The sequence below is a fragment of the Oncorhynchus keta genome, chromosome 18 (assembly GCF_023373465.1).
Source record: "Oncorhynchus keta strain PuntledgeMale-10-30-2019 chromosome 18, Oket_V2, whole genome shotgun sequence".
Classification (NCBI taxonomy): Eukaryota; Metazoa; Chordata; class Actinopteri; order Salmoniformes; family Salmonidae; genus Oncorhynchus; species Oncorhynchus keta.
This window is the reverse complement of record NC_068438.1, coordinates 53,884,143-53,911,642: the sequence shown is the minus strand read 5'-3', so window position 1 is coordinate 53,911,642 and position 27,500 is coordinate 53,884,143. Positions and strand designations below refer to the sequence as shown.

The window sequence follows — 27,500 nt, the reverse complement described above, 5'->3', positions numbered from 1 at the left end:
CCTAATGCTGTCGGGGTACACCTAATGCTGTCGGGGGAATACCTAATGCTGTCGGGGTATACCTAATGCTGTCGGGGTATACCTAATGCTGCCGGGGTATACCTAATGCTGCCGGGGTATACCTAATGCTGTCGGGGTATACCTAATGCTGTCGGGGTATACCTAATGCTGTCGGGGTACGCCTAATGCTGTCGGGGTATACCTAATGCTGTCGGGGTATACCTAATGCTGTCGGGGTACACCTAATGCTGTCGGGGTATGCCTAATGCTGTCGGGGTATACCTACTGCTGTCGGGGTATCCCTAATGCTGTCGGGGTATACCTAATGCTGTCGGGGTACACCTAATGCTGTCGGGGTATACCTAATGCTGTCGGGGTATACCTAATGCTGTCGGGGTATACCTAATGCTGTCGGGGTACACCTAATGCTGTCGAGGTATACCTAATGCTGTCGGGGTATACCTAATGCTGTCGAGGTATACCTAATGCTGTCGAGGTATACCTAATGCTGTCGGGGTACACCTAATGCTGTCGGGGTATACCTAATGCTGTCGAGGTATACCTAATGCTGTCGGGGTATACCTAATGCTGTCGGGGTATACCTAATGCTGTCGAGGTATACCTAATGCTGTCGGGGTACACCTAATGCTGTCGGGGTATACCTAATGCTGTCGAGGTATACCTAATGCTGTCGGGGTACACCTAATGCTGTCGGGGTATACCTAATGCTGTCGAGGTATACCTAATGCTGTCGGGGTATACCTAATGCTGTCGGGGTATACCTAATGCTGTCGGGGTATACCTAATGCTGTCGGGGTATACCTAATGCTGTCGGGGTACACCTAATGCTGTCGGGGTATACCTAATGCTGTCGGGGTACGCCTAATGCTGTCGGGGTATACCTAATGCTGTCGGGGTACACCTAATGCTGTCGGGGTACAACTAATGCTGTCGGGGTACACCTAATGCTGTCGGGTACACCTAATGCTGTCGAGGTATACCTAATGCTGTCGGGGTATACCTAATACTGTCGGGGTATACCTAATGCTGTCGGGGTATACCTAATGCTGTCGGGTATACCTAATGCTGTCGGGTACACCTAATGCTGTCGAGGTATACCTAATGCTGTCGGGGTATACCTAATGCTGTCGGGTATACCTAATGCTGTCGGGTATGCCTAATGCTGTCGGGGTATACCTAATGCTGTCGGGGTACACCTAATGCTGTCGGGGTATACCTAATGATGTCGGGGTATACCTAATGATGTCGGGGTATACCTAATGCTGCCGGGTACACCTCACAGCTACGGAGCTGTGAGGGGAACGGCACCTCAGTACCTCCAGGCTCTGATCAGGCCCTACACCCAAACAAGGGCACTGCGTTCATCCACCTCTGGCCTGCTCGCCTCCCTACCACTGAGGAAGTACAGTTCCCGCTCAGCCCAGTCAAAACTGTTCGCTGCTCTGGCCCCCAATGGTGGAACAAACTCCCTCACGACGCCAGGACAGCGGAGTCAATCACCACCTTCCGGAGACACCTGAAACCCCACCTCTTCAAGGAATACCTAGGATAGGGTAAGTAATCCTTCTCACCCCCCCTTCTCCCCCCCAACAAGATTTAGATGCAAGTGGCTGTTCCACTGGTTGTCATAAGGTGTATGCACCAATTTGTAAGTCGCTCTGGATAAGAGCGTATACCTTAAATGTAAATGTAAATGTAATGCTGTCGGGTATACCTAATGCTGTCGGGGTATACCTAATGCTGTCGGGGTATACCTAATGCTGTCGGGGTATACCTAATGCTGTCGGGGTATACCTAATGCTGTCGGGGTATACCTAATGCTGTCGGGGTACACCTAATGCTGTCGGGGTATACCTAATGCTGTCGGGGTACACCTAATGCTGTCGGGGTACACCTAATGCTGTCGGGGTATACCTAATGCTGTCGGGGTATACCTAATGCTGTCGGGGTACACCTAATGCTGTCGGGGTATACCTAATGCTGTCGGGGTACACTTAATGCTGTCGGGGTACACCTAATGCTGTCGGGGTATACCTAATGCTGTCGGGGTACACCTAATGCTGTCGGGGTATACCTAATGCTGTCGGGGTACACCTAATGCTGTCGGGGTACACCTAATGCTGTCGGGGTACACCCAATAAAAATGTGATTCACATTTTCCAACGAGGCTATACATTTGGGTGATGTTTTTTTCTCTCGCCTGAGTAGCCTCGTTTCACTGCCAAAAAATAAAATTCAACCATCTAGTGTTTAGCGAAATAACAACACAATGTCAAATACAGGTAGCCTAGTCAAATAATTAACATCCAATCACATTGACCGTTACTCTTCACTGTTGTGCAGACATTTAGAAACTAAACATGACAATTTGAAAAATAGGCCACAGGAGTTTTTTTGAGCGAGAATAAAGAGGACTTTCGAGTAGTAAGACATGTATAAAAGCAAAAGATGCCATTAATAAGAAGGGGCTAGAAACGTCTGATATGGTGAGCTACCGAGTGGCTGGGACAGGCAAGCCTCATACTATTGTGGAGGACTTCATTCTTCCTGCTTTCGCAGATATGGCTGGGACAATGCTGGGGGGAAAGGCCCCAAAAACTATGCAGACAAACAACACTGCTTCACGACACATCAGTGACATGGCAGGTGATGTTTTGAAACAATTAGTGCTTCACAATACAAGCCAGTGAATTATATGCGTTACAGATGAGTCAACAGACGTGGCAGGCACAGCTCCTGGTATATGTCCATTACGTTTATGGGGGGGATCAATTATTAAGGAAGACATCCTCTTCTGCAAACGACTGGAAACCAGGACAACATGAATGATCTGAATCTAGGATTACAGGAACTCTCCGCAACCATATTCAATGTGCGGGACAAAACTGAGGCTGTGATTAAGAAGTTGGAGCTCTTCTCTGTCTGCATTAACAAGGACGACGCACAGGTCTCTCCATCATTGTATGACTTCTGTGTGAAAATTACGGACAATGTCAAATGTGACATAGCGACGAACCTGAGTGAGTTGGGTTCGCAATTACGCAGATACTTTCCTGAAACGGACGACACAAACAACTGGATTCGTTATCCCTTTCATGCCCTGCCTCCAGTCCACTTACTGAACAAGAGAGACTCATTGAAATTGCAACAAGCGGTTCTGTGAAAACGTAATTGAATCAGAATCCAGATTTCTGGATAGGGCTGCGCTCAGAGTATCCTGCCTTGGCAAATCGCGCTGTTAAGACACTGATGCCCTTTGCAACCAGTACCTATGTGAGAGTGGATTCTCGGCCCTCATGAAAACTAAATACAGGCACAGACTGTGTGTGGAAAATGATTTAAGACTGAGACTCTTTCCAACACAACATTGTTATGTGCATCCTTTAAAGCACACCCTTCTCATTAACCTGTGGTGAGTTATTCACAATGTAAGATGGTTAAATAAAGAGCTAAATGATTGATTATTATTATTTGTGCCCTGGTCCTATAAGAGCTCTTGGTCACTTCCCACGAGCCGGGTGGTGACAAAAACTCAACTCATTCTTATGTTTAATTAATGTATCGTATTGTGTGTGTGTGGCAGGCTAACAATGAGGGCAAAAAACAACATTTGAGAGTGCACTGACCCTGGTGCTAGAGGGGGTACAGCAGACCCTGGTGCTAGAGGGGGTACAGGTGACCCTGCTGCTAGAGGAGGTACAGCTGACCCTGGTGCTAGAGGGGGTACAGCAGACCCTGGTGCTAGAGGGGGTACAGGTGACCCTGCTGCTAGAGGAGGTAGAGCTGACCCTGGTGCTAGAGGGGGTACAGCAGACCCTGGTGCTAGAGGGGGTACAGCAGACACTGGTGCAAGAGGGGGTACAGGTGACCCTGGTGCTAGAGGGGGTACAGCAGACCCTGGTGCTAGAGGGGGTACAGCAGACCCTGGTGCTAGAGGGGGTACAGGTGACCCTGGTGCTAGAGGGGGTACAGATGACCCTGGTGCTAGAGGGGTTACAGCAGACCCTGGTGCTAGAGGGGGTACAGCTGACCCTGGTGCTAGAGGGGGTACAGCTGACCCTGGTGCTAGAGGGGGTACAGGTGACCCTGGTGCTAGAGGGGGTACAGCAGACCCTGCTTCTAGAGGGGGTACAGGTGACCCTGGTGCTAGAGGGGGTACAGCTGACCCTGGTGCTAGAGGGGGTACAGCTGACCCTGGTGCTAGAGGGGGTACAGCAGACCCTGGTGCTAGAGGGGTTACAGCAGACCCTGGTGCTAGAGGGGGTACAGCTGACCCTGGTGCTAGAGGGGGTACAGCTGACCCTGGTGCTAGAGGGGGTACAGCTGACCCTGGTGCTAGAGGGGGTACAGCAGACCCTGCTTCTAGAGGGGGTACAGGTGACCCTGGTTCTAGAGGGGGTACAGATGACCCTGGTGCTAGAGGGGGTACAGCTGACCCTGGTGCTAGAGGGGGTACAGCAGACCCTGGTGCTAGAGGGGGTACAGCTGACCCTGGTGCTAGATGGGGTACAGCTGACCCTGGTGCTAGAGGGGGTACAGCTGACCCTGGTGCTAGAGGGGGTACAGCTGACCCTGGTGCTAGAGGGGGTACAGGTGACCCTGGTGCTAGAGGGGGTACAGGAGACCCTGGTGCTAGAGAGGGTACAGCTGACCCTGGTGCTAGAGGGGGTACAGCAGACCCTGGTGCTAGAGGGGGTACAGCAGACCCTGGTGCTAGAGGGGGTACAGCTGACGCTGGTGCTAGAGGGGGTACAGCAGACCCTGGTGCTAGAGGGGGTACAGGTGACCCTGGTGCTAGAGGGGGTACAGCTGACCCTGGTGCTAGAGGGGGTACAGCTGACCCTGGTGCTAGAGGGGGTACAGCTGACCCTGGTGCTAGAGGGGGTACAGCTGACCCTGGTGCTAGAGGGGGTACAGCTAGAGGTTGAATGTTTGAAGGGGTACGGGACTATGAAAAGTTAGGGAACCACTGACCTAGGTCAACAGTGTCTTGATGGAATTTGTATTTGTTGTCCTGGCAACTGGACCTTTTTTGGAACACCATTATTTTGGTCTTACTGAGATTTACTGTCAGGGCCCAGGTCTGACAGAATCTGTGCAGAAGATCTAGGTGCTGCTGTAGGCCCTCCTTGGTTGGTGACAGAAGCACCAGATCATCAGCAAACAGCGGACATTTGACTTCAGATTCTAGTAGGGTGAGGCCGGATGCTGCAGACTGTTCTAGTGCCTGCGCCAATTCGTTGATATATATGTTGAAGAGGATCGGGCTTAAGCTGCGGCCCTGTCTCACCCCCTGGCTCTGTGGAATGAAATGTACATTTACATTTACATTTAAGTCATTTAGCAGACGCTCTTATCCAGAGCGACTTACAAATCTCCACTCTCCCTTCCTGCTACTAACCACCGTCTCCTCTCTCCTCTCTCCTCTCTCCCTTCCTGCTACTAACCACCATCTCCTCTCTCCTCTCTCCACTCACCACTCTCCTCCTCTCTCCACTCTCCCTTCCTGCTACTAACCACCATCTCCTCTCTCCTCTCTCCTCTCTCCCTTCCTGCTACTAACCACCATCTCCTCTCTCCTCTCTCCCTTCCTGCTACTAACCACCATCTCCTCTCTCCTCTCTCCCTTCCTGCTACTAACCACCATCTCCTCTCTCCTCTCTCCCTTCCTGCTACTAACCACCATCTCTCTCTCCCTTCCTGCTACTAACCACCATCTCCACTCTCCACTCTCCCTTCCTGCTACTAACCACCATCTCCTCTCTACTCTCTCCACTCTCCCTTCCTGCTACTAACCAGCATCTCCTCTCTCCTCTCTCCACTCTCCCTTCCTGCTACTAACCACCATCCCTTCCCTGCTCCACTCTCCCTTCCTGCTAACCACCATCTCCTCTCTCCTCTCTCCACTCTCCCTTCCTGCTACTAACCACCATCTCCTCTCTCCTCTCTCCACTCTCCCTTCCTGCTACTAACCACCATCTCCTCTCTCCACTCTCCACTCTCCCTTCCTGCTACTAACCACCATCTCCTCTCTCCTCTCTCCACTCTCCCTTCCTGCTACTAACCACCATCTCCTCTCTCCACTCTCCACTCTCCCTTCCTGCTACTAACCACCATCTCCTCTCTCCTCTCTCCACTCTCCCTTCCTGCTACTAACCACCATCTCCTCTCTCCTCTCTCCTCTCTCCCTTCCTGCTACTAACCACCATCTCCTCTCTCCTCTCTCCCTTCCTGCTACTAACCACCATCTCCTCTCTCCTCTCTCCACTCACCCTTCCTGCTACTAACCACCATCTCCTCTCTCCTCTCTCCTCTCTCCTCTCTCCTCTCTCCCTTCCTGCTACTAACCACCATCTCCTCTCTCCTCCACTCTCCTCTCTCCCTTCCTGCTACTAACCACCATCTCCTCTCCACTCTCCTCTCTCCTTCTCTCCACCATCTCTCCTCTCCACTCTCCTCTCTCCTCTCTCCTCTCTCCCTTCCTGCTACTCACCACTCTCTCCTCTCTCCTCTCTCCTCTCTCCCTTCCTGCTACTAACCACCATCTCCTCTCTCCTCTCTCCTCTCTCCACTCTCCTCTCTCCCTCTCCCTTCCTGCTACTAACCACCATCTCCTCTCTCCACTCTCCTCTCTCCCTTCCTGCTACTAACCACCATCTCCTCTCTCCTCTCTCCACTCTCCTCTCTCCTCTCTCCTCTCTCCTCTCTCCCTTCCTGCTACTAACCACCATCTCCTCCTCTCCCACTCTCTCCTTCCTCTCTCCACTCTCCTCTTCCTGCTACTAACCACCATCTCCTCTCTCCTCTCTCCTGCTCTCCACTCTCCTCTCTCCACTCTCCTCCATCTCCTACTCCACCATCTCCTCTCTCCTCTCTCCCTTCCTTCTAACCACCATCTCCTCTCTCCACCATCTCCTCTCTCCTCTCTCTCTCTCTCCACTCTCCCTCTCTCTCCACCATCCCTCTCCACTCTCTCCCTTCCTGCTACTAACCACCATCTCCTCTCTCCTCTCTCCACTCTCTACTAACCACCATCTCCTCTCTCCTCTCTCCTCTCTCCACCATCCTCTCTCCCTCTCTCCTCTCCCTTCCTGCTACTAACCACCATCTCCTCTCTCCTCTCTCCACTCTCCTCCTGCTCTCCATCTCCCTCTCCTGCTACTAACCACCATCTCCTCTCTCCACTCTCCTCTCCTCTCTCCCTTCCTGCTACTAACCACCATCTCCTCTCTCCTCTCTCCACTCTCCTCTACTAACCACCATCTCCTCTCCTCCTCCTCTCTCCACTCTCTCCCTTCCTGCTACTAACCACCATCTCCTCTCCTTCCTGCTCCAACCACCATCTCCTCTCTCTCTCCTCGCTCTCCTTCCTGCTACTAACCACCATCTCCTCTCTCTCCACTCTCTCTCTAACCACCATCTCACTCCCTCTCTCCTCTCTCCTCTCTCCTCTCTCCTCTTCCTGCTACTCCACCATCTCCTCTCTCCTCTCTCCACTCTCCCTTCCTGCTACTAACCACCATCTCCTCTCTCCTCTCTCTCCCTTCCTGCTACTCTCCACTCTCCTCTCTCCTCTCTCCACCTCTCTCCTCTCTCTCTGTAACTCCCTCTCTCCCTTCCTGCAACCACCATCTCCTCTCTCTCCTACTAATCCATCTCAGTAAAACCACCATCTCCTCCTCTCTCCAGCTACTAACCACCATCAGAGCATCTCTCCTCTCACTTCCTTCCTGCTACTAACCACCATCTCCTCTCTCCTCTCTCCCTTCCTGCTACTCCACCATCTCCTCTCTCTCTCCTCTCCCTTCCTCTACTAACCACCATCTCCTCTCTCTCCTCCTCTCTCCACCATCTCCTCTCTCCTCCACTCTCCACTCTCCCTTCCTGCTACTAACCACCATCTCCTCTCTCCACTCTCCTCTCTCCCTTCCTGCTACTAACCACCATCCCTCTCTCCTCTCTCCACTCTCCACTCTCTCCTCTACTCCACTCTCCTCTCTCCTCTCTCCCTTCTTGCTACTAACCACCATCTCCTCTCTCCTCTCTCCACTCTCCCTTCCTGCTACTAACCACCATCTCCTCTCTCCTCTCTCCTCTCTCTGTAACTGTGAGCAGGGAAGGAGAAGGGAGTAATCCATTCAGTAAATAACAGGGACAAGTCAGAGCATTTATTCACTTTCTGCTACTAACCACCATCTCCTCTCTCCTCTCTCCACTCTCCACTCTCCACTCTCCACTCTCCTCTCTCCTCTCTCCTCTCTCCTCTCTCCTCTCTCCTCTCTCCTCTCTGGGAGTAATCCATTCAGTAAATAACAGGGACAAGTCAGAGCATTTATTCACTTTCTGCTACATTGATGTACGTTCCCGACCTTGACCGAGTCCGCATCCCAAATGGATCCCTATTCCCTATATAGTGCACTACTAATGACCAGCCCTATAGAACCCTATTCCCTATATAGTGCACTACTAATGACCAGCCCTATAGAACCATATTCCCTATATAGTGCACTACTTATGACCAGCCCTATGGACCCTGGTCTAAAGTAGTGCACTAAATAGGGAACGTGGTGCCATTTGAGATGCAGTCCAAGCCTCTGTTAACAGCGCCATGGCAGGGTGATCTCCGATATGTTCACTTATCCATTAATAACATGGCAGCAGAAGATACATCCTGAGGGGGGGTTTGCCTGTCTGAATGCCGACCACTGGAGAGCAGTAACACCCGTGGGAGTGAGGGGTGAACAGCGGGATGGAGGGAGGAGGAGGTGAGGGATGTTCACAAATATATATCACCTCTTCAACCGAAGGAAAAACAGAATCCAGATAGACTCCTAGGGGGCGTATGAGAAGACCTAGGGGGCGTATGAGAAGACCTAAACAAAACTTCTGGGAATTGGGATCCAGGCTGAATCCTCCGAGGGGGCGTATGAGAAGACCTAAACAGCCTCCACTCTTCTGGGAATTGGGATCCAGGCTGAATCCTCCTAGGGGGCGTATGAGAAGACCTAAACAGCCTCCACTCTTCTGGGAATTGGGATCCAGGCTGAATCCTCCTAGGGGGCGTATGAGAAGACCTAAACAGCCTCCACTCTTCTGGGAATTGGGATCCAGGCTGAATCCTCCTAGGGGGCGTATGAGAAGACCTAAACAGCCTCCACTCTTCTGGGAATTGGGATCCAGGCTGAATCCTCCTAGGGGGCGTATGAGAAGACCTAAACAGCCTCCACTCTTCTGGGAATTGGGATCCAGGCTGAATCCTCCTAGGGGGCGTATGAGAAGACCTAAACAGCCTCCACTCTTCTGGGAATTGGGATCCAGGCTGAATCCTCCTAGGGGGCGTATGAGAAGACCTAAACAGCCTCCACTCTTCTGGGAATTGGGATCCAGGCTGAATCCTCCTAGGGGGCGTATGAGAAGACCTAAACAGCCTCCACTCTTCTGGGAATTGGGATCCAGGCTGAATCCTCCTAGGGGCGTATGAGAAGACCTAAACAGCCTCCACTCTTCTGGGAATTGGGATCCAGGCTGAATCCTCCTAGGGGGCGTATGAGAAGACCTAAACAGCCTCCACTCTTCTGGGAATTGGGATCCAGGCTGAATCCTCCTAGGGAGCGTATGAGAAGACCTAAACAGCCTCCACTCTTCTGGGAATTGGGATCCAGGCTGAATCCTCCTAGGGGGCGTATGAGAAGACCTAAACAGCCTCCACTCTTCTGGGAATTGGGATCCAGGCTGAATCCTCCGAGGGGGCGTATGAGAAGACCTAAACAGCCGCCACTCTTCTGGGAATTGGGATCCAGGCTGAATCCTCCTAGGGAGCGTATGAGAAGACCGAAACAAAACTTCTGGGAATTGGACCCCCTTTGCTGCTATAACAGCCTCTACTCTTCTGGGAAGGCCTTCCACTAGATGTTGGAACATTGCTGTGGGGACTTGCTTCCATTCAGCCACAAGAGCATTAGTGAGGTCGGGCACTGATGTTTGGCTTTCCAATTCATCCCAAAGGTGTTCGATGGGATTAAGGCTTTGTGCATGTTCTTCCACAACGTTCCCGACAAACCATTTCTGTATGGACCTCCTTTGTGCACAGGGGCATTGTCATGCTGAAACAGGAAAGGGCCTTCCCCAAACTGTTGCCACAAAGCACAGAATTGTCTAGAATGTCATTGTATGCTGAAGCGTTAAGATTTCCCTTCACTGGAACTAAGGGGCCTAGCCCGAACCATGAAAAACAGTCCCAGACCATTATTCTTCATCCACCAAACTTTACAGTTGGCACAATGCATTGGGGAAGGTAGAGTTCGCCTGGCATCAGCCAAACCCAGATTAGTCCGTCAGACTGCCAGATGGTGAAGCGTGAAGTACCAGAGTCCAATGGCGGCGAGCTTTACACCACTCCAGCCGACTATTGGCATTACGTATGGTGATCTTTGGCTTGTGTGCAGCAGCTCGGCCACGGAAACCCATTTCATGAAATTCCAGATGAACAGTTCTTGTGCTGACGTTGCTTCCAGAGGCAGTTTGGAACTCGGTAGTGAGTGTTGCAACTGAGGACAGACGATTTTTACGTGCTTCAGCACTCGGCGGTCCCGTTCTGTGAGCTTGTGTGGCCTACCACTTCACGGCTGAGCCGTTGTTGCTCCTAGATGTTTCTACTTCACAATGACAACACTTACAGTTGACCGGGGCAGCTCTAGCAGGGCAGAAATTTGACAAACTGACTTGTTGGAAAGATGGCACCCTATGACGGTGCCACGTTGAAAGTCACTGAGCTCTTCAGTACGGGGCCATTCTACTGCCAATGTTTGTCTTTGGAGATTGCATGGCTGGGCGCTCAATTTTATACACCTGTCAGCAATGTGGCTGAATTAGCAGCATCCACTCATCCACAGACTTTTGGATATACAGTTAATTCGGAAAGTATTCAGTTATATACAGCCTTAAAACTATGTGTTTAAATGTCCCTCATCAATCTACTCACAATATCACAAAATGGCAAAGCGAAAACACGTTTTTAGAAAAGTTTGCAAATATATTTAAAAAACAGACATACCTTATTTACATAAGTATTCAGATCCTTTGCTATGAGACTCGAAATTGAGCTCGGGTGCATCCTGTTTCCATTGATCATTGTTGAGACGTTTCTACAACTTGATTGGAGTCCACCTGTAAATTGATTTGTTTGGACAGGCACACACCTGTCTATATAAGGTCCAACAGTTGACAGTGAAATGTCAGAGCAACAACCAAGCCATGAGGTCCAAGGAATTATCCGTAGAGGTCCGAGACGGGATTGTGTCGAGGCACAGATCTGGGGAAGGGTACCATAAAATATCTACAGCATTGAAGATCCCCAAGAACACAGTGGCCTCAATCATTCTTAAATGGAAGAAGTTTGGGACTATCAAGACTCTTCCGAGAGCTGGCAGCCTGGCCAAACTAAGCAATTGGAGGAGAAGGGCGATGGTCACTCTGACAGAGCTCCAGAGTTCCTCTGTGGAGATGGGAGAACATTCCAGAAGGACAACCCTCTCTGCAGCACTCCACCAATCAGGCTTTTATGGTTGAGTGGCCAGACAAAAGCCACTCCTCAGTAAAAGGCACATGGCAGCCTGCTTGGAGTTTCCCAAAAGGCACCTAAAGACTCTCAGACCATGAGAAACAAGATTCTCTGGTCTGATGAAACCAAGATTGAACTCTTTGGCCTGAATGCCAAGCGTCATGTCTGAAGGAAACCTGGCCCCATCCTTATGGTGAAGCATGGTGGTGGCAGCATCATGCTGTGGGGATGTTTTTCAGCGGCAGGGACTGGGAGACTAGTCAGGATCGAGGGAAAGATGAACAGAGCAAAACAATTTTTTTGCTTTGTGTTTGTTGGGGTTTAGATTGTCGAAAAAAACAGGACTTATTTATCAAGTTTAGAATTAGATGTAATGTAACAAAATGTAGTATATAAAATAACTAAACGTGTGTAAAGATACTCCTCATACACCCTCTAGTGTACTTATTAATGGTTCACAACTGTTTATGATAGATACGGTTGAACTCGGAAGTTTCTCCTGACCCCTCCTGTCTCAGCCTCCAGTATTTATGCTGCAGTAGTTTGTGTCGGGGGGCTAGGGTCAGTTTGTTATATCTGGAGTACTTCTCCTGTCCTATTCGGTGTCCTGTGTGAATCTAAGTGTGCGTTCTCTAATTCTCTCCTTCTTTCTTTCTCTCTCTCGGAGGACCTGAGCCCTAGGACCATGCCCCAGGACTACCTGACATGATGACTCCTTGCTGTCCCCAGTCCACCTGGCCATGCTGCTGCTCCAGTTTCAACTGTTCTGACCATTGGTCATTTATGAACATTTGAACATCTTGGCCATGTTCAGTTTGACCATGCTGGCCCAAGGACCGTGCCCCATTGACATGATGACTGAACATTTGAGTTTCAACTGTTCTGCCTTGTTATCTGCTGGTCATTTATGTTTGAACATCTTGACCATGTTCTGTTATAATCTCCACCCGGCACAGCCAGAAGAGGACTGGCCACCCCACATAGCCTGGTTCCTGTCGAGGTTTCTTCCTAGGTTTTGGCCTTTCTAGGGAGTTTTTCCTAGCCACCGTGCTTCTACACCTGCATTGCTTGTTGTTTGTGGTTTTAGGCTGGGTTTCTGTACAGCACTTTGAGATATCAGCTGATGTACGAAGGCCTATATAAATACAATTTGATTTGATTTTGATTTGATTTAGTGTTCACCCCAGCTGAGCCACAGGACAGACTAAAAAAAGGTGCCTCCAGCCTGGTGAGGACGAGAGGTTCTCTGTAACCCCGGCATGGTTGCTGTCGCTGCTGGAAAATAGTATCGCTGTTGATTCAGTGGAAGAACAAAGAAGCCGAGTCCCTCTCTCTCTCTCTCTCTCTCTCTCTCTCTCTCTCTCTCTCTCTCTCTCTCTCTCTCTCTCTCTCTCTCTCTCTCTGTCTGTCTGTCTGTCTGTCTGTCTGTAAAGCTGTTATTTCCACTGCTCATAAATGTTTTCATTTTATTACTCTCCAATTATTAAAGCCATGCTCCGCCCTCGACTTTTACTTCAAATCAGCCTATATAACACACTGTCAGTGTTAGAATCTTACAATCAGCCTTTATAACACACTGTCAGTGTTAGAATCTTAAAATCAGCCTGTATAACACACTGTCAGTGTCAGAATCTTAAAATCAGCCTGTATAACACACTGTCAGTGTTAGAATCTTAAAATCAGCCTTTATAACACACTGTCAGTGTTAGAATCTTAAAATCAGCCTGTATAACACACTGTCAGTGTTAGAATCTTAAAATCAGCCTATATAACACACTGTCAGTGTTAGAATCTTAAAAATCAGCCTATATAACACACTGTCAGTGTCAGAATCTTAAAATCAGCCTGTATAACACACTGTCAGTGTTAGAATCTTAAAATCAGCCTATATAACACACTGTCAGTGTCAGAATCTTAAAATCAGCCTATATAACACACTGTCAGTGTCAGAATCTTAAAATCAGCCTATATAACACACTGTCAGTGTTAGAATCTTAAAATCAGCCTTTATAACACACTGTCAGTGTCAGAATCTTAAAATCAGCCTTTATAACACACTGTCAGTGTTAGAATCTTAAAATCAGCCTTTATAACACACTGTCAGTGTTAGAATCTTAAAATCAGCCTTTATAACACACTGTCAGTGTTAGAATCTTAAAATCAGCCTTTATAACACACTGTCAGTGTTAGAATCTTAAAATCAGCCTATATAACACACTGTCAGTGTCAGAATCTTAAAATCAGCCTTTATAACACACTGTCAGTGTTAGAATCTTAAAATCAGCCTTTATAACACACTGTCAGTGTTAGAATCTTAAAATCAGCTGTGTTAGAATCAAAATGCCTTTATAACACACTGTCAGTGTTAATCTTAAAATCAGCCTTTATAACACACTGTCAGTGTCAGAATCTTAAACAGCCTATCAGTCAGTGCTAGAATCTTAAAATCAGCCTTTATAACACACTGTCAGTGTTAGAATCTTAAAATCAGCCTATATAACACACTGTCAGTGTTAGAATCTTAAAATCAGCCTATATAACACACTGTCAGTGTTAGAATCTTAAAATCAGCCTATATAACAAACTGCCAGTGTTAGAATCTTAAAAATCACAAACAGAACTGGAGTCCAGAACCAGTTGTTGGAGGGCATGTCCCGTTGCCCCTCATTCTCCCTACAGTAGGTGGGGGGTGGTGAGCAAGGAGACGCGAACTATGCATAATTAATTATCCCCCGTTGTGAATGGATAACAGGGCGGGCCATATTCTAATTATGATCTCAAAATGGTATGTACCCTATAATCAGTCCACCAAAATCCAAGCAGTTGTATCAGTCTACATGGAGTAATTTACAATGGCAAGACCAAGACGAATGGATGCATACCATGTACCATGTTCATCTGTACAAACAATAGTACGCAAGTATAAACACCATGAGACCATGCAGTCGTCATACCTCTCAGGAAGGAGACATGTTCTGTCTCCTAGAGATGACCGTACTTTGGTGCGAAAAGTGCAAATCGATCCCAGAACAACAGCAAAGGGACCTTGTTAAGATGCTGAAGGAAACAGGTACAAAAGTGTCTATATCCACAGTAAAACGAGTCCTGTATCGACATAACCTGAAAGGCCGCTCAGCAATGAAGAAGCCACTGCTCTGGAGAAATGTCCTCTGGTCTGATGAAACAAAACTAGAACTGTTTGGCCATAATGACCATCGTTATGTTTGGAGGAAAAAGGGGGAGGCTTGCAAGCCGAAGAACACCATCCTAACCGTGAAGCAGGGGGTGGCAGCATCATGTTGTGCGGGTGCTTTGCTGCAGGAGGGGCTGGTGCACTTCACAAAATAGATAGCATCATGAGGTAGGAAAATGATGTGGATATATTGAAGCAACATCTCAAGACATCAGTCAGGAAGTTAAAGCTTGGTCACAAATGGGTCTTCCAAATGGACAATGACCCCAAGCATACTTCCAAAGTTGGACAATAATATAATATATGCCATTTAGCTGACGCTTTTATCCAAAGCGACTTACAGTCATGTGTGCATACATTCTACGTATGGGTGGTCCCGGGAATCGAACCCACTACCCTGGCATTACAAGCGCCATGCTCTACCAACTGAGCCACAGAAGGACCACAACAAAGTCAAGGTGTTGGAGTGGCCATCACAAAGCCCTGACCTCAATCTTATAGAAAATGTGTGGGTAGAACTGAAAAAGCTTGTGTGAGCCAGGAGGCCTAAAAACCTGACAAACCTGACTCAGTTACACCAGCTACACTGCTACCTGAAACGTTTGACCCAAGTTAAATAATTTAAAGGCAATGCTACCAAATACTAATTGAGTGTATGTAAACTTCTGACCCACTGGGAATGTGATGAAGGAAATAAAAGCTGAAATAAATATTTCTCTCTGCTATTATTCTGACATTTCACATTCTTAAAATAAAGTGGTGATCCTAACTGTCCTAAGACAGGGAATTTTTACTCTGATTAAATGTCAGGAATTGTGAAAAACTGAGTTTAAATGTAATTGGCTAAGGTGTATGTAAACTTCCGACTTCAACTGTATATATATATATATATACAGTACCAGTCAAAATTGTGGACACACCTACTCATTCAAGGGTTTTTCTTAACTTTACTATGTTCTACATTGTACAATAACAGTGAAGACATCAAAACTATTATTATAATGTAATTATTTGCAGCACATGACCATATGACTGGACAATAATCAAGATAAAACTAGAGCCTGCAGGACTTGCTTTGTGCTGTGTGGTGTCAAAAAAGCAGAGCATCTCTTTGTTACGGACAGACCTCTCCTCATCTTTTACAACCATTGAATCTATATGTTTTGACCATGACAGTTTACAATCTAAAGTAACAACACGTAATTTAGTATCCTCAACTTTTGCAACAGCCACACCACACCACATTCATTACCAGATTCAGCTGGGGACTAGAACTTAGGGAATGATTTGTACCAAATACAATGCTCTTAGTTTTAGAGATGCTCAGGACCAGTGTATTACTGGCCACCCATTCCAAAACAGACTGCAACTCTAAGTGTTTCAGTGACTTCATTAGCTGTGGTTGCTGACTCGTATATGCTTGAGTCATCAGCATATGTGGACACACAGGCTTTGTTTAATGCCAGTGGCAGGTCATTGGTAAAAATAGAAAAGAGTAGAGGGCCAAGACAGCTGCCCTGTGGTACACCGCACTTAACATGTTTGACATGAGAGAAGCTTCCATTAAAGAAAACCCTCTGAGTTCTATTAGATAGATAGCTCTGAATCCACAATATGGCAGAGGATGAAAATCAATAACACATAAGATTTCTCAACAACAGGTTATGGTCAATAATATAATAATATCTAATAATAATAATCAAAAGGCTGCACTGAAATCTAACAGAAACAAATCACAAATCTTCTTATTATGAATATATTTTAATCAAATCAAATTGTAATAGTCACACGCGCCGAATACAACAGTGAAATCACGAGCTGCTGGTAGTTTAATCTTCTGCGTAGGTCATCAACTTTTTTTTCTCCAAAGATTGCACGTTTGCTAGCTGAATGGAAGGAAGTGGGGGTTTATTCGATCGCCTACGAATTCTCAGAAGGCAGCCCGCCCTCCGGCCCCTTTTTCCTCCGCCTTCTCTTCACCCAAATGATGGGGATCTGGGCCTGTTCCCGAGAAGCAGTATGCCATTCACGTCGGGCTCGTCAGACTTGTTAAAGGAAAAAAAAAAAAGGATTCTGCCAGTCCATGGTGAGTAATCGCAGTTCTGATGTCCAGAAGATATTTTCAGTTATAAGAGACAGTAGCAACATCATTATGTACAAAACAAGTTACAAACAACACAAAGAAACAAACCCAAAAAAACACAGTTGGTTAAGAATACGTTAAACGTCAGCCTTGTTCTCCTGCACATCTTGCAATCATCAGTCATTTGTGTCAAGTACATGTTGCGTCCTCTTCTCTATAAGCATGCTGAAAGGCTGCTGTTCATTTGTTTACAGAGATATAGTATTGTATTTGGTCAAACACCATTTTTTCCAACAGTATGTTCAGAGCTGGCAGCAAGCTGATTGGTCTGCTGTTAGAGCCAGTAAAGGCCTCTTTTACCACTCTTGGGTAGCAGAATGACTTTGGCTTCCCTCCAGGCCTGAGAACAAAGACTTTCCTCTAGACTCAGATTAAAGATATGACAGATAGGAGTGGCTATAGTGTCAGCTACCACCCTCAGTAGGAGTGGCTATAGAGTCAGCTACCACCCTCAGTAGCTTTCCATCTAAGTTGTCAATGCAAGGAGGTTTCTCATTATTGATCGATAACCATCATTTTCCCACACTAACTTTACAAAATTCAAACTTGATTTTATTTATTTTTTTATTTCACCCTTACTGAACCAGGTAGGCCAGGTAGACCAGGTAGACCAGGTAGGCCAGGTAGACCAGGTAGACCAGGTAGGCCAGGTAGACCAGGTAGACCAGGTAGGCCATGTAGACCAGGTAGGCCAGGTAGACCAGGTAGGCCAGGTAGGCCAGGTAGACCAGGTAGGCCAGGTAGGCCATGTAGACCAGGTAGGCCAGGTAGACCAGGTAGGCCAGGTAGACCAGGTAGGCCATGTAGACCAGGTAGGCCAGGTAGACCATGTAGGCCATGTAGGCCAGGTAGACCAGGTAGGCCAGGTAGGCCATGTAGGCCAGGTAGGCCAGGTAGGCCAGGTAGGCCATGTAGACCAGGTAGGCCAGGTAGAGCCAGGTAGGCCAGGTAGGCCAGGTAGGCCAGGTAGACCAGGTAGGCCAGGTAGGCCAGGTAGGCCAGGTAGACCAGGTAGACCAGGTAGGCCATGTAGGCCAGGTAGACCAGGTAGGCCAGGTAGGCCAGGTAGGCCAGGTAGACCAGGTAGGCCAGGTAGGCCAGGTAGGCCAGGTAGGCCAGGTAGGCCAGGTAGGCCAGGTAGGCCAGGTAGGCCAGGTAGGCCAGGTAGGCCAGGTAGACCAGGTAGGCCATGTAGGCCAGGTAGACCAGGTAGGCCAGGTAGGCCATGTAGGCCAGGTAGACCAGGTAGGCCAGGTAGGCCATGTAGGCCAGGTAGACCAGGTAGGCCAGGTAGGACAGGTAGGCCATGTAGGCCAGGTATACCACCGGGTAGGCCAGGTAGGCCAACTTGCTTTCTTTGTTTTTTTTATACATAAGTACATTGCCTTGCAAAAGTATTCATCCACCATGACGTTTTTCCCTATTTTGTTGCATTACAACCTGCAATTTAAATGGATTTTTACTTGGATTTCATGTAATGGACAAACACAAAAATTGCCAAATTGGTGAAGTGAAATGAAAAATGAAAAAAAATATTTGTTTCAAAAAAAAAATTCAAAAAATAACAGCAGAAAAGTGTTCCATGCATATTTATTATCCCCCTTCGCTTTGAAGCCCATAAATAATATCTGGTGCAACCAATTACCTTCAGAAGTCACATAATTGAGTTGCACCTGTACATAGCCCACCTATAATTTAGCCCAAACAACTACCTCTTTCCCAACTGTATTTTATTTATTTATTTATTTTGCTCCTTTGCACTCCCATTATTTTTATTTCTACTTTGCACATTCTTCCATTGCAAAACTACCATTCCAGTGTTTTACTTGCTATATTGTATTTACTTTGCCACCATGGCCTTTTTTGCCTTTACCTCCCTTCTCACCTCATTTGCTCACATTGTATATAGACTTGTTTATACTGTATTATTGACTGTATGTTTGTTTTACTCCATGTGTAACTCTGTGTCGTTGTATCTGTCGAACTGCTTTGCTTTATCTTGGCCAGGTCGCAATTGTAAATGAGAACTTGTTCTCAACTTGCCTACGTGGTTAAATAAAGGTGAAATAAATAAAATAAAAAATAAATTAGTTAAATAAAGTCCACCTGTGTGCAATCTAAGTGTCACATGATCTGTCACATGATCTCAGTGTATATATACACATGTTCTGAAAGACCCCAGAGTCTGCAACACCACCAAGCAAGCGGCACCATGAAGACCAAGGAGCTCTCCAAACAGGTCAGGGACAAAGTTGTGGAGAAGTACAGATCAGGGTTGGGTTATAAAAAAATATCTGAAACTTTGAACATCCCACAGAGCACCATTAAATCCATTATTAAAAAATGGAAAGAATATGGCACCACAACAAACCTGCCAAGACTCATGGATCAGGCAAGGAGGGCATTAATCAGAGAGGCAACAAAGAGACCAAAGGTAACCCTGAAGGAGCTGCAAAGGTCCACTGCAGAGATTGGAGTATCTGTCCATAGGACCACTTTAAGAAGTAGACTCGACAGAGCTGTGCTATACGGAAGAATGTCCAGAAAAAAAGCCATTACTTAAAGAAAAAATTAAGCAAACACATTTGGTGTTCGCCAAAACCATGTGGGAGACTCTCCAAACATATGGAAGAAGGTACTCTGGTCAGATGAGACTAAAATTTTGTTTTTTGGCCATCAAGGAAAATACTATGTCTGGTGCAAACCCAACACCTCTCATCACCCCGAGAACCCTATCCCTACAGTGAAGCATGGTGGTGGCAGCATCAAACTGACTGACTGGCTGACTGACTGACTGGCTAACTGACTGACTGACTGACTGGCTGGCTAACTGACTGACTGGCTGACTGACTGGCTAACTGACTGGTTAACTGACTAGCTGGCTAACTGACTGACTGACTGGCGGACTGGCTGACTGACTGACTGGCTGGCAGATTGACTGGCTGGCTGGCTGACTGGCTGATTGACTGACTGACTGACTGACTGACTGACTGACTGGCTGGCTGACTGGCTGGCTGACTGGCTAATTGACCGGTCTTAAGTGAGGCTCAGAGGACGTTCAATAATATAAGACACAGTCTTGGTGTTTTTTACAATCAGATCAGTGGAGAGAGACCCTTAAAATACCCTCAGATATGGGTCAGGTAAGTGTTTCTACATAGGATAAGTGTTTCTACATAGGATTAGGGCAGTCTTATCCAAAGTTTTAAACTGGCAGTCTTATCCAGAGCTTTAAACGGGCAGTCTTATCCAGAGCTTTAAACGGGCAGTCTTATCCAGAGCTTTAAACGGGCAGTCTTATCCAGAGCTTTAAATGGGCAGTCTTATCCAGAGCTTTAAACGGGCAGTCTTACCCAGAGCTTTAAACGGGCAGTCTTATCCAGAGCTTTAAACGGGCAGTCTTATCCAGAGCTTTAAACGGGCAGTCTTATCCAGAGCTTTAAACGGGCAGTCTTATCCAAAGCTTTAAACGGGCAGTCTTATCCAAAGCTTTAAATGGGCAGTATTATCCAGAGCTTTAAATGGGCAGTCTTATCCAGAGCTTTAAACGGGCAGTCTTATCCAGAGCTTTAAACGGGCAGTCTTATCCAGAGCTTTAAAAGGGCAGTCTTATCCAGAGCTTTAAACGGGCAGTCTTATCCAGAGCTTTAAACGGGCAGTCTTATCCAGAGCTTTAAACGGGCAGTCTTATCCAGAGCTTTAAACGGGCAGTCTTATCCAGAGGTTTAAACGGGCAGTCTTATCCAGAGCAGCCAACTAAGGTAGTAAACACTTGTTAAAGGAAAGATTCACTCATTCCTTTAATTTACAGTGATAAATAACATGAATATGTGAGAACAATATTTACTTGTGAACAAATGTTTAATTTTGGCATTATAATAAGGTTGGTAGCAACATGGAAAAGGAGGTTATCGTCCCAACAGAATATTAATACCATCAGTCATAACGTAAACGTGACTGAGACTGACAGAACCACAGAGGAGATTATCGTCCTAACAGATTATTAATCCCATCAGTCATAACGTAAACGTGACTGAGACTGACAGAACCACAGAGGAGATCATCGTCCCAACAGATTATTAATCCAGTCAATTATAACGTAACCGTGACTGAGACTGACAGAACCACAGAGGAGATTATCATCCCAACAGATTATTAATCCAGTCAATTATAACGTAACCGTGACTGAGACTGACTGAACCACAGAGGAGATCATCGTCCTAACAGATTATTAATCCAGTCAATTATAACGTAACCGTGACTGAGACTGACAGAACCACAGATGAGATTATCATCCCAACAGATTATTAATCCAGTCAATTATAACGTAACCGTGACTGAGACTGACAGAACCACAGAGGAGATTATCATCCCAACAGATTATTAATCTAGTCAATTATAACGTAACCGTGACTGAGACTGACAGAACCACAGAGGAGGTCATCATCCCAACAGATTATTAATCCCATCAGTCGTAACGTAACCATGACTGAGACTGACAGAACCACAGAGGAGATCATCATCCCAACAGATTATTAATCCCATCAGTCGTAACGTAACCATGACTGAGACTGACAGAACCACAGAGGAGATCATCATCCCAACAGATTATTAATCCAGTCAATTATAACGTAACCATGACTGAGACTGACAGAACCACAGAGGAGATCATCATCCCAACAGATTATTAATCCAGTCAATTATAACGTAACCATGACTGAGACTGACAGAACCACAGAGGAGATCATCGTCCCAACAGAATATTAATCCAGTCAGCCATAACGTAACTGCTGCTGAGACTGACAGAACCACAGAGGAGATCATCGTCCCAACAGAATATTAATCCAGTCAGCCATAACGTAACTGCTGCTGAGACTGACAGAACCACAGAGGAGATCATCGTCCCAACAGAATATTAATCCAGTCAGCCATAACGTAACTGCTGCTGAGACTGACAGAACCACAGAGGAGATCATCGTCCCAACAGAATATTAATCCAGTCAGCCATAACGTAACTGCTGCTGAGACTGACAGAACCAGAGCAAGCAGCTCAAAATAAATCACATTTCGTCCCTGTACAAACACAACTAAATCCACCAAACCACATAGTAGCTGAACTCTCACGATGACATCCTGAATAAACATATGATTGCTGTGGTAGAGAAATTGAAATCTGTGAAACCACGAGAATAAACATCTCTCTTGGCAGACTGCTATCCGTTTAAAGGTCAGACGGATCAAACATCCAATCCGCTAACCCAAACTCACCCACTCTCTCTCCCTGCAGGCTTTTCAACACCAAGAGATTTACGATGATTCTGGCAGTGGAATCCAAATAGAATTCACATACTGTTCAGTAGAAACAACTCTATCGGTTCAGTAGAAACGTCTCTATACTGTTCAGTAGAAACGACTCTATCGGTTCAGTAGAAACGTCTCTATACTGTTCAGTAGAAACGACTCTATCGGTTCAGTAGAAACGTCTCTATACTGTTCAGTAGAAACGACTCTATCGGTTCAGTAGAAACGTCTCTATACTGTTCAGTAGAAACGACTCTATCGGTTCAGTAGAAACGTCTCTATACTGTTCAGTAGAAACAACTCTATTCAGTTCAGTAGAAATGACTCTATTCAGTTCAGTAGAAATGACTCTATTCGGTTCAGTAGAAACGACTCTATTCTGTTCAGTAGAAACGACTCTATTCGGTTCAGTAGAAATGACTCTATTCGGTTCAGTAGAAACGTCTCTATACTGTTCAGTAGAAACGACTCTATTCGGTTCAGTAGAAACGACTCTATTCAGTTCAGTAGAAACGACTCTATACGGTTCAGTAGAAACGACTCTATTCTGTTCAGTAGAAACGACTCTATTCTGTTCAGTAGAAACAACTATATTCTGTTCAGTAGAAACGACTCTATTCTGTTCAGTAAAAACCACTCTAATTCTGTTACTAGACTGTTCAGTGGAAGCGACTCTATTCGGTTCAGTAGAAACGACTCTATTCTGTTCAGTAGAAACCACTCTATTCTGTTCAGTAGAAACCACTCTATTCTGTTCAGTAGAAACAACTCTATTCTGTTCAGTAGAAAAGACTCTATTCGGTTCAGTAGAAGCGACTCTATTCGGTTCAGTAGAAACTACTCTATTCTGTTCAGCAGAAACTACTCTATTCTGTTCAGTAGAAAAGACTCTATTCGGTTCAGTAGAAACGACTATATTCTGTTCAGTAGAAACTACTCTATTCTGTTCAGTAGAAACGACTATATTCTGTTCAGTAGAAACAACTCTATTCGGTATAGTAGAAACTACTCTATTCTGTTCAGTAGAAACTACTCTATTCTGTTCAGCAGAAACTACTCTATTCTGTTCAGTAGAAAAGACTCTATTCGGTTCAGTAGAAGCGACTCTATTCGGTTCAGTAGAAACGACTATATTCTGTTACTAGACTGTTCAGTAGAAACGACTCTATTCTGTTCAGTAGAAACAACTCTATTCGGTATAGTAGAAACGACTCTATTCTGTTCAGTAGAAACTACTCTATTCGGTATAGTAGAAACTACTCTATTCGGTATAGTAGAAACGACTCTATTCTGTTCAGCAGAAACTACTCTATTCTGTTACTAGACTGTTCAGTAGAAACGACTCTATTCGGTTCAGTAGAAATGACTCTATTCTGTTCAGTAGAAACGACTCTATTCTGTTCAGTAGAAACGACTCTATCGGTTTAGTAGAAACGACTCTATTCTGTTCAGTAGAAACCACTCTATTCTTGTTACGAGACTGTTCAGTAGAAACGACTCTATTCTGTTCAGTAGAAACAACTCTATTCTGTTCAGTAGAAACGACTCTATTCGGTTCAGTAGAAACTACTCTATTCTGTTCAGTAGAAACAACTCTATTCGGTTCAGTAGAAACAATTCTATTCTGTTCAGTAGAAACAACTCTATTGGTCAGTAGAAACAACTCTATTGTTCAGTAGAAACGACTCTACTCTGTCCAGTAGAAACCACTACATTCTGTCACTAGACTGTCCAGTAGAAACCACTGTATTCTGTCACTAGACTGTCCAGTAGAAACCACTATATTCTGTCACTAGACTGTCCAGTAGAAACCACTATATTCTGTCACTAGACTGTCCAGTAGAAACCACTATATTATGTTACTAGACTGTCCAGTCGAAACCACTATATTCTGTCACTAGACTGTCCAGTAGAAACTACTCTATTCTGTCCAGTAGAAACCACTACATTCTGTCACTAGACTGTCCAGTAGAAACCACTACATTCTGTCACTAGACTGTCCAGTAGAAACCACTATATTCTGTCCAGTAGAAACCACTACATTCTGTCACTAGACTGTCCAGTAGAAACCACTATATTCTGTCACTAGACTGTCCAGTAGAAACCACTATATTCTGTCACTAGACTGTCCAGTAGAAACCACTATATTCTGTCACTAGACTGTCCAGCAGAAACTACTCTATTCTGTTACTAGACTGTTCAGTAGAAACCACTCTATTCTGTCACTAGTTCAGTAGAAACCACTCTATTCTGTTCAGTAGAAACGACTCTATTCTGTTCAGTAGAAACCACTCTATCTGTTTAGTAGAAACGACTCTATTCTGTTCAGTAGAAACCACTCTATTCTTGTCACTAGACTGTTCAGTAGAAACCACTGTATACTCTATTCTGTTCAGTAGAAACAACTCTATTCTGTTCAGTAGAAACCACTCTATTCGGTTCAGTAGAAACTACTCTATTCTGTTCAGTAGAAACAACTCTATTCGGTTCAGTAGAAACAATTCTATTCTGTTCAGTAGAAACAACTCTATTGGTCAGTAGAAACAACTCTATTGTTCAGTAGAAACCACTGTACTCTACTCTGTCAGTAGAAACCACTACATTCTGTCACTAGACTGTCCAGTAGAAACCACTGTATTCTGTCACTAGACTGTCCAGTAGAAACCACTATATTCTGTCACTAGACTGTCCAGTAGAAACCACTATATTCTGTCACTAGACTGTCCAGTAGAAACCACTATATTATGTTACTAGACTGTCCAGTCGAAACCACTATATTCTGTCACTAGACTGTCCAGTAGAAACTACTCTATTCTGTCCAGTAGAAACCACTACATTCTGTCACTAGACTGTCCAGTAGAAACCACTACATTCTGTCACTAGACTGTCCAGTAGAAACCACTATATTCTGTCCAGTAGAAACCACTACATTCTGTCACTAGACTGTCCAGTAGAAACCACTATATTCTGTCACTAGACTGTCCAGTAGAAACCACTATATTCTGTCACTAGACTGTCCAGTAGAAACCACTATATTCTGTCACTAGACTGTCCAGTAGAAACCACTATATTCTGTCACTAGACTGTCCAGTAGAAACCACTATATTCTGTCACTAGACTGTCCAGTAGAAACCACTATATTCTGTCACTAGACTGTCCAGTAGAAACCACTATATTCTGTCACTAGACTGTCCAGTAGAAACCACTATATTCTGTCACTAGACTGTCCAGTAGAAACCACTATATTCTGTCACTAGACTGTCCAGTAGAAACCACTATATTCTGTCACTAGACTGTCCAGTAGAAACCACTATATTCTGTCACTAGACTGTCCAGTAGAAACCACTATATTCTGTCACTAGACTGTCCAGTAGAAACCACTATATTCTGTCACTAGACTGTCCAGTAGAAACCACTATATTCTGTCACTAGACTGTCCAGTAGAAACACTCTATTCTGTCACTGTCCAGTAGAAACCACTATATTCTGTCACTAGACTGTCCAGTAGAAACCACTATATTCTGTCACTAGACTGTCCAGTAGAAACCACTGTATTCTGTCACTAGACTGTCCAGTAGAAACCACTATATTCTGTCACTAGACTGTCCAGTAGAAACCACTATATTCTGTCACTAGACTGTCCAGTAGAAACCACTATATTCTGTCACTAGACTGTCCAGTAGAAACCACTATATTCTGTCACTAGACTAGGGCTGGGCGATATGATGATACACATTGTGTGACGATAGAAAAGCGTCTATCGTTTCATATTGTGCTCTATTGTTTAGTTCGTTGCGTCGCAAATCACACTCTTTACGTCGATCTTTTCTTTGTCAATTTGACGTCGGCTTTGCGTTCAAAAAACATGCAAACAAACATGGAGGAGAGTGAACGTGACACGGAGCCCGTACCTATAAGAGGAGCTACTTCGGTCGCATGGACGTTGTTTGGGTATGAAAAGACACAGACCAGAAAACCGTCCTCGGCAAAATATGCCGCAGGCCGGTCCTGACAACAGGCTCAAACACCACTAACCTCTTTTACCACCTACGCAGGAGTCATGTGAAACAGTACGGAGAGTGTCTACGGATGAGACACAAAAAAAGTACAGTCGAGTGCTCAAAACAAACCCCCGACTCAGACGTTGCAAGAGGCTTTTGGCCCGCGGCACAACATATGGCAAATAATCACGAAGACGGAAGGAGATAACAGCTGCCGTTACAACTAACATCTGCAAAGACATGGCCCCAATTCACACGGTCGAGAAACTGGGATTTAAGTGAGTTGAAGCAAACACTCGAACCAAAGTACCAAATGCAAATTCCTTTTATTTGTTGAGTATATAATTCAAAATGTAATAAGAAATAGGCCTTTACATGATTTATTCATTGAATTTACAGGAAATGTGTATATCGTAATACATATCGTTATCGGGATATGATACGCTAGACTGTCCAGGGCTATCCTCCAGTAGAAACCTACACTATCCTCCAGTAGAAACCTACACTATCCTCCAGTAGAAACCTACACTATCCTCCAGTAGAAACCGACACTATCCTCCAGTAGAAACCGACACTATCCTCCAGTAGTAACCTACACTATCCTCCAGTAGAAACCGACACTATCCTCCAGTAGAAACCGACACTATCCTCCAGTAGAAACCTACACTATCCTCCAGTAGAAACCTACACTATCCTCCAGTAGAAACCTACACTATCCTCCAGTAGAAACCTACACTATCCTCCAGTAGAAACCTACACTATCCTCCAGTAGAAACCTACACTATCCTCCAGTAGAAACCTACACTATCCTCCAGTAGAAACCTACACTATCCTCCAGTAGAAACCTACACTATCCTCCAGTAGAAACCTACACTATCCTCCAGTAGAAACCGACACTATCCTCCAGTAGAAACCTACACTATCCTCCAGTAGAAACCTACACTATCCTCCAGTAGAAACCTACACTATCCTCCAGTAGAAACCTACACTATCCTCCAGTAGAAACCTACACTATCCTCCAGTAGAAACCTACACTATCCTCCAGTAGAAACCTACACTATCCTCCAGTAGAAACCGACACTATCCTCCAGTAGAAACCGACACTATCCTCCAGTAGTAACCTACACTATCCTCCAGTAGAAACCTACACTATCCTCCAGTAGAAACCGACACTATCCTCCAGTAGAAACCGACACTATCCTCCAGTAGAAACCGACACTATCCTCCAGTAGAAACCGACACTATCCTCCAGTAGAAACCGACACTATCCTCCAGTAGAAA

General features: G+C 45.6%; 1 protein-coding gene across 4 annotated transcripts in view; it reads right to left on the bottom strand.

Moving 5' to 3' along the window:
- Positions 1-27,500, bottom strand: part of tenm4 (teneurin transmembrane protein 4) — a 783,671-nt gene that overhangs the window by 621,841 nt on the left and 134,330 nt on the right. The window lies entirely within an intron of this gene.